Source organism: Coenobita brevimanus, chromosome 108, assembly GCF_032717465.1.
Source record: "Coenobita brevimanus isolate Jiangsu-jjx chromosome 108, ASM3271746v2, whole genome shotgun sequence".
Classification (NCBI taxonomy): Eukaryota; Metazoa; Arthropoda; class Malacostraca; order Decapoda; family Coenobitidae; genus Coenobita; species Coenobita brevimanus.
In genome coordinates, this window is record NC_137061.1 from 15,321,321 (window position 1) to 15,333,310 (window position 11,990).

Consider the following 11,990-nt stretch of genomic DNA (forward strand, 5'->3'; position numbering starts at 1 on the left):
ATAGAGGAGGGGGAGCAGGAGGGGCATCTCACTCAGCCACAGGAGGGGTGGGCCAAGCAAGGGACGGCGCCCTTGTAGGAAGCCTCTGGGGTAGTGGAGGAGAAACGACCGGTGGTCTGTCCCTCAGCCTGGCGGGCCTGACGGTCCCTGCCGAAACTCCACTCCGGGGCAGAGGAAAGAGGTCCAGAGGACATTCCTTCTGCCTGGCAGGTCCGGGGGATGCTGCTTAGGCTCCGTCCAGGGGTAGTGGTCAAGGGAGATCTGGTGGACACTCCCTCAGGCTAACAGGTCCTGGGGATGCTGCCGGGGAACCACTCATCCTGGGGACAGCAGGAGGAGAAGTCCCGCGGGCCTTCTGTCTTTTGCAGCAGGTTTAGTGGACTCTGCTGCCCTCTTGCTGTCGGGGGAAAGTGCAGCTGGGGGACAACTGGTGATCTCTCCCCCAGTGGTAGGATACTACCACAGTGCCCGCCGCCCTCCTGGGGAGCACAGGTGAAGGTCATCAAAGTGACGGTCTGAGACTCCTGCTCCCAGAGGTTGGTGGCAGAAGGAGGAGATCCAGTGGACTCTCCTCCTGCAGTAGATCCAGTGGATACTACTGTTCCACTGCTCCCCTGGACTGTGAGTGCTGGTGGCAGCTCTCCCTCTTGTGGAGGCAGGTCCGGTGGACTCTGCGTCCGAGGGCCTTCTTGGGACTGTCAAAGGGCAAGTCCCACCCCGATTCTGGCGAGTGTTCTTCCCATTAAAGGGTAACGTACTCAATCGGAGTACTTCCTGGTGGTCCAGCTGCGTGGAAGAGGGGCGTAGGGTCACGGGGGATATGAGCCGCTGTGGTGCAGAACGCCTATGTGTCTCTCCAATGCCTCCTCTTGGGGTGGGGGCCACCTCCCCATGTCCTCCTCCTCCTGGGGTGGTGGTATCGATGTTGCTCCGCCGGGTGGGTATTTCAGTTCTTCTTATTGAATTGAAATATTTATTATTCCTGAACTAACCAATAGTAGGTAAAAAAATGTTTCGATTGGGGAAAATGAATAGCATGCAATTTGTAAAACTGAAATGTATTAACAGCAGCCAAAAGTGTTCCACGTTCTGAGCAGTAACATGAGGCTTATTATTACTATTCTCTCAGGGTCACTCATGCGATTTGCGTTTCATGTGGATTGTTCTAAAGATGTTCAGTCACTCAAATCACGTTTCTAAGCACCAAAAAAATCGCCAAAAATTAAGTTTCTGGCGGATTCGCATCAAATTTTGACGCATCGCAGCAAGTGCATTGCTTTCCAATGGTAAGGCATTGGCAACACTGAGCTGCCTCATGGGGCCCAGCAGGTAGCGATAAACCTCAGTCACTTCCTAGCAGCCAGGTGGTGAGGTTGTGTCGCATGTACTGTCCCTTTAAACTCCTACAAATTTTCCCCCTCCTGCCCGACCCATAGCCCCTATGGACTCAGTGTGATAATCCAATATTTGTGAGCATATTTGTATGTGATATTGTTGATGGAACATAGATATATGTCACGAAAAGGAATTGTGTCCGTTATCCATCGTTAGGCTTAGAGGCGATATGCGTGTTCACTGTTGCGTGGGTTTCGCCTCTCGTCCTCCTCAAGGCCCTATGGCATGATTACAAATACGTATATAATGAAGCCAATGCCTAAACTGTTTTTTGTGTGAAAGATATTGTGGCTGGCTTGGTGAAATTATGGAACTAGCTGGCATTATGGATGCCATGAACCGTAGTGTGGAATGGGGCAGGCATCACATACAGTTTTTATAGTCGGGAAGGGAGAATTAGAGGTGTTTAGGGATGGAATTATTGTGATTCTGATTGTGCAAATGCGTATGGAATTGTGTGAAATATACGTCAAACATGCTGAGGGTGTTCGTGAAGGAGTGTGGTGTGTGCCAATAAAATAGAGTTGCATCGTACTTTCCCGGCGAAGGATGCTGCATCACAGTCACGTTGAACCGTAGTAAGGAAGGGAATAATTGCGGAGGTTAGGGTGGAATCATTGTGGTAGTCATGTATTTGTGTATGATATTGTGTCAAGTGTAAGTGAAATGTGCCACGTATCCTCATGACGGCATAAATTATGCTGCGTGGCGTAGGTGAGCGATAGTTTAGCGGCAGGTGTGCTGTGAAAGGTAACGATGGCAAGGAACGAGGGACGTCATTGAACAGGTACTGTACTTTGGTCTGACATTTAGTGATACTTTATGTAAAATATACGTGAACTGTGCCGCGAGTGTTCATTTAGGTGCATGGCGTAGGTGAGCAATACTTTAGCAGCAGGTGTGCTGTGAAAGGTAACGATGGCAAGGAACGAGGGACGTCATTGAACAGGTACTGTACCTTGCAATGCTGGGCAACCACGGACGTCAGTGGACAGATATTGTACCTTTCAAAAACAATTGTTGAAATTTATTATTCTTATCTAAAATGTTTGTGATATGTGCCACACTTACACACACACTAACACAGACACTCACTCACACACACACACACACACACACACACACACACACACACACACACACACATAAACACTACCACACTTACACACACACACACACACACACACATAAACACTACCACACTTAAACACACACACACACACACACACACACACACACACACACACACACACACACTAGAAATGGCTTTCAAAAATGAAATTGATGAAATAAAGAAGCAGATGCACTTGCAAAAGGAAGAAATAGAAAAACTAGGAAGGGAGGCCAATAAGAAAGACACAACCATCAGTGAACTAACAGTGGAATTGAATACACTTAGGAAGAAAATGAGTGAAATGGCAAGTACAGTAGTCAATCACGAGAGTGTTATGGAAGAGTTAAAAAATGACACAGAGACAATTAGGCAAGTAAGCAGTCTTACTGACCAGAGCAGTGATATTGAGGAGAAGATAACACAAGTGAATGAAGCTGTGCAAAGCTACAAAAATGATGTAGAAACCACGTATGCTGAAATGGTGAAAGTAAAGAAAGACTTAGAAACAAGGGTGGAGGAAAAAAGCATTAAAAAGGAGGTGAAAAGAATAATCCAAAACAATCCAAAGTTAGTCAGAGATTCAGTAGAGATAAACAAATCAATAGTAATCACTGGTATAGAAGAGGAAGAAGTTAAAAACAAGATCACAAGAGACAAAAAGGAGATGACAAATGTAATGAACTTACTGAAAGAAGTATCAGAGGAAATCTGTAGTAAAGACATAGAGGAACACAAAAGGTTAGGGAAATATGAGAAAAGCAAGACAAGACCTCTAAAAGTGACTTTCCAGAGTGTAAACACTGTGGAAGAGATACTAAAAAATGCAAAGAATCTTATGGAAAAAGAGGAGTTCAAAAATGTATGGATAAAAAGATGCCTAACACAAGAGGAACTGGAAATACTGAAAGAGAAAAGGGAGGAAGCAAAAACAAAAAATGAGGGAAGATCAGAAGAGGAGAAGAAGAAATTTTTTTACAAAGTAATAGGATTGCAGGTACGAAAGTGGTACACAAACAGGATGGAAGAAAAAGGAGGAAAATAGTAGAACCATGTCATGACAAGTATATAAACAAGAAATGTGGATGGAATGGTATCTAAATTACTAGAGATGAATGATTATGTCAGAGAAAATGAACCACAAATAATATGCCTAACTGAAACAAAATTAACACCAAGGATATCCAATGACATACTAAACTTACAGGAATACAATATATGGAGAAGAGACAGAAATTTAAAAAAAGGAGGAATTATAATATTAACTAAGAAAAATCTAAAAGTCAAGGAAATAAAACTAGATATACCATCACAAGTAGAACTGATTGCAGTAGAGATCGACACATCTGAAGGTAAAGTAATTGTAGCCAATTTGTACATGCCACCCAGATCAAACACATGGGAAAGAGACGAATATGAGGATCTGGCAGAGAGTACAATTCAGAGTATAAAATCATTGCTACATGAAATGGAAGAGAAATCGGAAAGAATTATACTAACTGGGGACTTCAATGCAAATATAAATTGGAATACTCTAGATATAAATAGCCAAGAAAGCTGTTGGGACCAAAAGCTCCTGGATCTCGTACAAGAGTTTTTCTTAACGCAACATGTGAGGGAAACTACCAGAAAAAGAGGACTTGATGTACAGACGTCGGAATAAGTTCGTTTCCTTTTCCGTGTTTGTAACACTGCTCGATGGAGAGGTATCCCCTCCTCCTCCCTTCCTCATAGTCCCACACTCCCACCCAACCCCCCCACTTTTCCCTCCGACCCCATAACCCCACCCAGTACCCTCCATACTCTCGCTCACAGCCAGCTAGGAGTTTCTGTAGTTCAAGCACCTCTCTGATTACGTGTAGTCCGAACAACTAATAAAGGAATAGTACAGTATATATCATAAACCAAGTTAGGAAAAGGTTTACTACACTGAGAGAGAGAGAGAGAGAGAGAGAGAGAGAGAGAGAGAGAGAGAGACAGACAGACAGACAGACAGACAGGAAAAAAAAATAAAATAAATCTGCTGTGATTAAGTGTTGCGGTAGTAGACACCTCTTTTACACACACACACACACACACACACACACACACACACACACACACACACACACACACACACACACACAGAATTAATCTATTTGCCTCTTGCCAGACGCCATAATCCCGAAAGGGGTGGCCATTTGACTTTGAGTTATTTGTTTTACGGGGAGGGGCTCTAACCCTCCACCAACCCACTTGTTGACACGAGAGGAGCACGTATGGTTTGGTTATATGGTTACCACCCAGCGTTGTGAATGGTTTCTTGGGTCACGGGAAACCATTTGGCTTGTCACTCAATGTAATGCCACTTGTAAAGGAAAGAAAAGCAATAAGAAGTGACAGGAAAGATGGGAGAAATAGGAAGAGAGGAGGACAGGCACAGAAAAAGAATGATAAAGGCTAAAGAAGAAGTAGGCAGCACTACATCAAGTGAGTGGATGATGGTCGCCACCACCTACCATAAATGCGTTGTGATTAAATGTTGCGATAGTAGACACCTCTTTTACACACACACGCACAACACACACACACACACACACACACACACACACACACACACACACACACACACACACACACACACACACAGAGGGAGAGAGAATGAATCTGCTGTGATTAAATGTTGCGGTAGTAGACACCTCTTTTTCACACACACACACACACACACACACACACACACACACACACACACACACACACACACACAGAGGGAGAGAGGAGTTACAAGGAAAAGTTAGGATGTTAATGACTATGCAGTACATACCGTGGAGATAATTCTTGTTTGCCTGGGAATGCATATCCAGTTCACATTTATTCTAGTGTAAGATCCTGCCGATGAATCCCTTAAACTTCCGTACTGTAATGTTAACAACGTCCATGTTGAGTCAGTTCCATGTGGAGCAGATCTTGCATGTGAAAAAGTTTTCACGTAATTCTGTTGGTAAATTTTCTCATTTACAGCTTCCAACCATGGTTGTGTGCCGAGTCCGTGTTAAGCGTAAGCAACTTTCTATGTAATGATTGTGAAACACATTCAGATTTTAAACACTTTGATGAGCTGACCTCATAGTCTACGAGGTTTTACTAAAAAAGTCCCACAGCCTTCAGGCGAACCTGATACCTAAGTCTCCTGAACTCTTTTTAAGTCGACGTATGTCTTTTTCAAGCGACCAAAATTCCACAGCAACTTAGGAAGTGACCGTATTAAGGATATATAAACTGTGAGAACAATCTCTTTATTCCGCGAGAGAGAGAGAGAGAGAGAGAGAGAGAGAGAGAGAGAGAGACTTGGAATGGTAAGAACAATCAGGAGAAATACTGATAAAAAAAAGTGAGTGGGACGAGAAACCGAAGCAGAGAAGAGGAAACCACGCAGGTGAAAAAATGGAACAATGTTACAGGAGTGACACAGGGAAGGAAGCACACACATACCCCCCCCCACACACACACACAAACGCACTCTTTCTGAATATTTGTCGACCTATCTGTCTGTGCCTGTCTGTGTACTGCCCCTCCCCCATCTTCTCTCTCTCTCAGGATCCTTTGTCTCATCCCCAGTTTCCTTTTCCCTCCTTCCCCTTTCTTTATAGCTATCTGCTCAGTCCCTACCTTCCTCCTTCTCTCTTTCCTTTCCTTCGTCTCTCTCCCCCTCTGTCACTCCCTCCTTACCTCACTCTTTCTCCTTCCCTGTGTCACAATTTTGTCTTACTTTTTTCATCTGTCACATGGGTTACCTTTTTTTCTCCATTACTCTCTCCATATTTCTTTACTTGTACTAAATCCATTTCCTTCATTGCTTTCTTCCCCCAGTAATAACTGCATACTCCTTTTTCTCTCTCCTCTCTCCGTCTCTCCCTGTCACCCGAAATCTCTTCATTCATTCCACTCCTCCCACTGTCTTTCCCTCCCTTCCTCTTCCTCCCCTTGTCTTCCCTTCTTAACATCCCCCTTCTCTTTCTTGCTCCCAAAATTAACCTATTTTCTTCCCACTCTTAATCTCTACTTTCTCTCCACAAATTTCTCTAATTTCTCTGTTTCTCTTCCACCTTCTTACTTGAAAGTCATTCGTTCTGATCACCCTCAGTGCTTTCGTCTTATCCTACTTAGTTCTTTTCCTGCGTCCTTGCCAGAATAACACATTTTCTTCCTCCTCCCTGTTACCTTACCTCCTTTTCTAATGTTTCCCACTATCGTTCTTAGTATTCCGGTCCGTAGCTCTCGTTCCCACTTTCTCCTTTTGTTATCCCTATTTCTGTGTTTGCTCCATTCCCATTTTCTCTCAGCTGTCTCCCCAGTTGTCTCCACTTCCCTGTCTCCCGGCCTTTCTATTCACATCTCCTTTTTCTCTTTCCTTTTCACACTGCTTGTATCTCATTCCACCTCTCACTGTCTCTTCTCACTCTCTCTTTTCTTAACTCGGTGTTCTTTCCTTGCCTCTCCCCTTTATATTTTCTCCGTAACTGCCCTCTCATTTCTCATTTTTCCACTGAGTCTCCCTCTCCGCCTGTCGCTCCCTGTCTTTTAACTCTCTCTCTCTCTCTCTCTCTCTCTCTCTCTCTCTCTCTCTCTCTCTCTCTCTCTCTCTCTCTCTCTCAGTGTAGTAAACCTTTTCCTAACTTGGTTTATGATATATACTGTACTATTCCTTTATTAGTTGTTCGAACTACACGTAATCAGAGAGGTGCTTGAACTACAGAAACTCCTAGCTGGCTGTGAGCGAGAGTATGGAGGGTACTGGGTGGGGTTATGGGGTCGGAGGGAAAAGTGGGGGGGTTGGGTGGGAGTGTGGGACTATGAGGATGGGAGGAGAAGGGGATAGCTCTCCATCGAGCAGTGTTACAAACAGTCCACTGAAAAGGAAACGAACTTATTCCGACGTCTGTACCTTCAGTGCTAGATCTAATATTTACTAGGCAAGAAAATGATATTGACAGTTTAATATATCACCCTCCACTCGGCAAAAGCGATCATGCAGTACTAAATTATAACTTCAGGATAGCATATGACATTGTAAACAGCAATGACAGTTACAAAAAGAGTCTAAACTATAAAAAGGGAAATTATCAAGACCTAAAGAAGTATTTCTTAGAAGCTGATTGGGAAAATGAGCTTAGAGGACAAGATTTAAATGCTGTATATAAAAAATTTTGTGAATTTTATGAAATAGGAGTCCAGAAGTACATCCCACAGTACAAAGAAGCGGATAAGAAAATACAGAAATGGTTCAATACAGAATGTAAAAAATCAAAAGAAAGAAGAGATTTGTTGTGGAATAGATACAGAAAACACAATAGTGAAAGGGCGTATAATAATTACAAACAGGCAAGAAACGACTATACAAGAATAAGGAGGGAAGCCCGAAAACAGTTTGAGGAGGATATAATAAATAAAAGTAGTGATCAACCAAAGCTGTTTTACAGCTATATCAGAAGCAAAACCAAAGTAAAAGATATAATACAATCCATTACGGATGAGGGAATCACTTATACACAAGAGAAAGATATTTGTGAAGCACTAAATAAGAATTTCCAATTAGTTTTTACAGAAGAAAAAAACTTTGAGAGGGACTATGTGGAACACGCATGTCCACACATACTACCAGATATACAAATAGCAGAAAAAGTGATACAGGGGGAGTTGAGTGGATTAGACAGAGGAAAAGCAAGTGGTCCTGATGAATTTTCATGTTGGGTATTACGAGAATGTGCAAAGGAGTTAAGTAAACCATTATTTTTAATTTTCAAGAAATCGTTGAGTCAAGGTAAACTACCTGATATTTGGAAAAAAGCAAATATTGTCCCCTTATTCAAGAAAGGAAATAGACAAAATCCACTCAACTACCGACCGGTATCACTGACCAGTGTTGTAAGCAAGGTATTAGAAAAACTTATAAGAAAAGCTTGGGTAAATCATCTAGAAGAACACAGTATGATAACAGAAAGACAGTTTGGTTTCAGAAAAGGAAAATCATGTGTTACTAATCTGTTGAGCTACTATGACAGAGTAACAAACACAATACAGGAAAGGGAAGGATGGGTGGACAGTATCTATTTAGATTTCAAGAAAGCTTTTGACACCGTACCACACCAAAGACTTTTATGGAAACTGTACCATCAAGGAGGAATTCGAGGCAAACTTTTTTGTTGGATGCAAGACTTTCTCATAAAAAGAGAAATGAGGACAGTACTTAGAGGAAACTACTCATCATGGAAAGAAGTGACTAGTGGAGTACCACAGGGTTCAGTGTTGGCACCAATCATGTTTTTAGTATATATAAATGATATAAACAGTAACACTGGAAATGAGAGTTATATGAACATGTTTGCAGATGATGCAAAAATACAAAGGAGAATTACTAGCACAGACTCTTGTAGGGAGCTACAAGAATAATTAAACAAACTTCATGAATGGAGTAGTACATGGCAAATGGAATTCAATGTGGACAAGTGTCATGTAATCAAGTTTGGTAAAAGTGGAAAAAGACCTGATTGGGATTATAAGTTAGGAAATAAAACCTATACACATCAGAAAGAGAGAAATACCTAGGTGTGATTATCAATAACAGACTATCTCCGGCTGACCACATCAGCGAGAAGGTACGGAACATGTATACACTGCTTGCAAATATGAGAATAGCATTCACATACATAAATGAAGACATGCTAAGAAGGATAATAACATCATTCATTAGACCAACCCTAGAATATGCATCAGTAGTCTGGAGTCTTCATCTCAAAAAGCATATAGACAAGATTGAAAAAGTTCAAAGGGCGCTACAAGATGGATACCAAGCTTAAGGGACCTAAGCTACGAAGATTGACTAAATAAACTGAATCTACCAACACTACAGGAGAGAAGGAAAAGAGGTGACATGATAATGCTATATAAGTGCATATCAGGAAAGGAGAAAATAGACATAAATGATTACTTAACATATGGAGAAGCATCAGGAAGAGGACACTGCAAAAAACTGCATAAGAAGAGAGGTGATAAAGACGTAAGGAAATTTAGTTTCCCAAACAGAGCAATTGATCAATAGAATGCACTACCGAATGAAATAGTGTGTGCCAAAACAATTCACAAATTTAAGGATATGTACGATAAATATGGTTTAAGACACGGGACAGTACGAGCTTGACTCATTCCTGTAAAGATACAATTAGGTATGAACAATTAGGTAAGAACACACACACACACACACACACACACACACACACACACACACACACACACACACACACACACACACACACACACACACACACACACACACACACACACACACACACACTACATACCTCCTCATCTTCCAATCCCAGAAGGTCCTACAACTCCATCAACACCCCTGGAGGAAGTGAGTTCTCCAAATTTTGTTGATATGTATATTGACCTATTATCATTACCCCTATAATTTTCAGGCAAATAACCATCTTCTCCTACATATTACACATAAGACGGAAAGTAAAGCTTCATTAGCAGTAACTTGGAAAAAGCAGTGTTCATGTGTAGTAGGTTACAGCCATAAAAAAACAACCTTGGAAGATTTTGGTCTGTACAAAAAAAAAAAAAAAAAAAAAAAAACTTTGGGAGCATAGTCTTTAGGCAAAGGGGGAGAAAACATTTTTTTTTTTTTTTCACTTTCGGTAAAAGTAGGTACCGACCGGAAGAGTAATCTACCTTTGTCGTCCTATTACTGGAAAACTATTGGGCGTATCGACTTCCTGTAAGACCCATGATATAGAGCAGTAAATTCTACGTATGTTCATTTGCAGAATATAAGCCTTTGGGAGCATTTTCTGTTGGAAAAGTTGGGGGAACAGACTTGGTTTTTTTCCTCGCTAGCAGTAAACTCGGAAGCGCTCGGAGGAGTAATCTCACTTTGTTGGCCAATTACTCGAAAACTATTAGACTTATCGATTTCCTGTACGAATCGTGATAAAGAGCAGTAAATTCTACGTATGTACAAGACATAACACTGTAAAATCTATGATAAGAATTCGTTGTTACGTAGGCGGGAATATTGCGTATGCTATGCGCAAGTCACGAAAGTGATGTATGGACGTGAGTTCCCAATCGTTTTTGGCGATTTACTCCAAAACTTTGAGGCGTATCGAAATAATTTTTAGGTCATTAGAAAGCTGGTGAAATTCTGCATAATATTATGCAATAAAAACATAGCATGTGCAAGAATATTTCAGAGTTTGAGCTCCTTGAATTTTTTTCAAAAATGGTTTTCAATTTTTGGCTATTTTCTCGAAAACTACAAATCATATCACAACCGCATTTATCTCTTTAGAAAGCTGATGAAATTCTCTATAAAAACTTCTTATAACATTTTCCTGTATGATGGAAAACATTCGAATGGTGATGTTGGGAAGTGAACGTGACATAGCGAAATGTTTATTCACGGCCTCCTAATGTTGTTTTATTCGGGTTTTCCTGTTTTTTTGTGGTGCTTATCAGCTAGAACATATATCGACGAATAAGATGACATAGGTTTCATGGCAGTAGATTGATGTTTGGGTGGCGAAAATAAGGAGAGAATACGTGTTATTTGCCGCATGCGGGCAGCTGGGCCGGGTGACTTCGCAGATAAAGTCGTGCGCCGGAAAACTTACTGAAACTTATCGTGCGTGAGAGGGTTAATATTATTATTATTTTTATTATTGAAATACCCACCACGGCAAGCCACCACAAAGACGTCGCGATCCCCACCCCAGGAGGAGACTATGGAGGGGCTGGTAAGGAGCACGGGTCGTCCCGGCTAGAGGGACATAACGTCCCGAACGACCGCGCGCCCGTATTCCCCGCAACAGACTCAGCAGGAAGATTTCAGTCCAGGAGAACTACCTCCCAACCGGACTAGCCCTCGACAGGCTCAGAGTGGGACTAAACCTTCAGTTCCGAGCAGCACCTCTGTGACAGCCTCAGCCACACACCAAAAAGAGACGGCCTCAGCCGCTTATAAGAGGGAGACGGCCTCCGCCACTCATGTTAAAAAGAGATGGCCTCCGCCGCTCACAAGTGGAGACGGTCTCAGCCGCTCACACAAAAAGAGACAGCCTCAGCCGCTCATTAAAAGGAGACGATGTCAGCCACTCCAAATCAGGGACAGGCTCCAGCCACTCGGGTGCTGCTCCTCCCCCCTCCCCTCCTACAGGAACCAGTGACGGCCTCCAGCTGCATCTGGGGAGAACCGAGTATGTCCCCTCTTCTCCTGTAGCTGCCCAGGGGAGTAAGACACCAGTGACGGCCTCCTCCCACACCAGCAAGCAAGTGACGGCCTCTGCCCGCACCTCGCCTGCATGTCACTCCCCCTGCAGGGCACCGGCAACGGCCTTCAGCCGCACCTGCAGTAGAGGAACGGCCTCTAGCTGCCCTCCCCCTGCTCTCCTCCCCCGAGACAGCCTTAAGAAGGATCCCCTTGGCAAGGAGACAGTGTGGC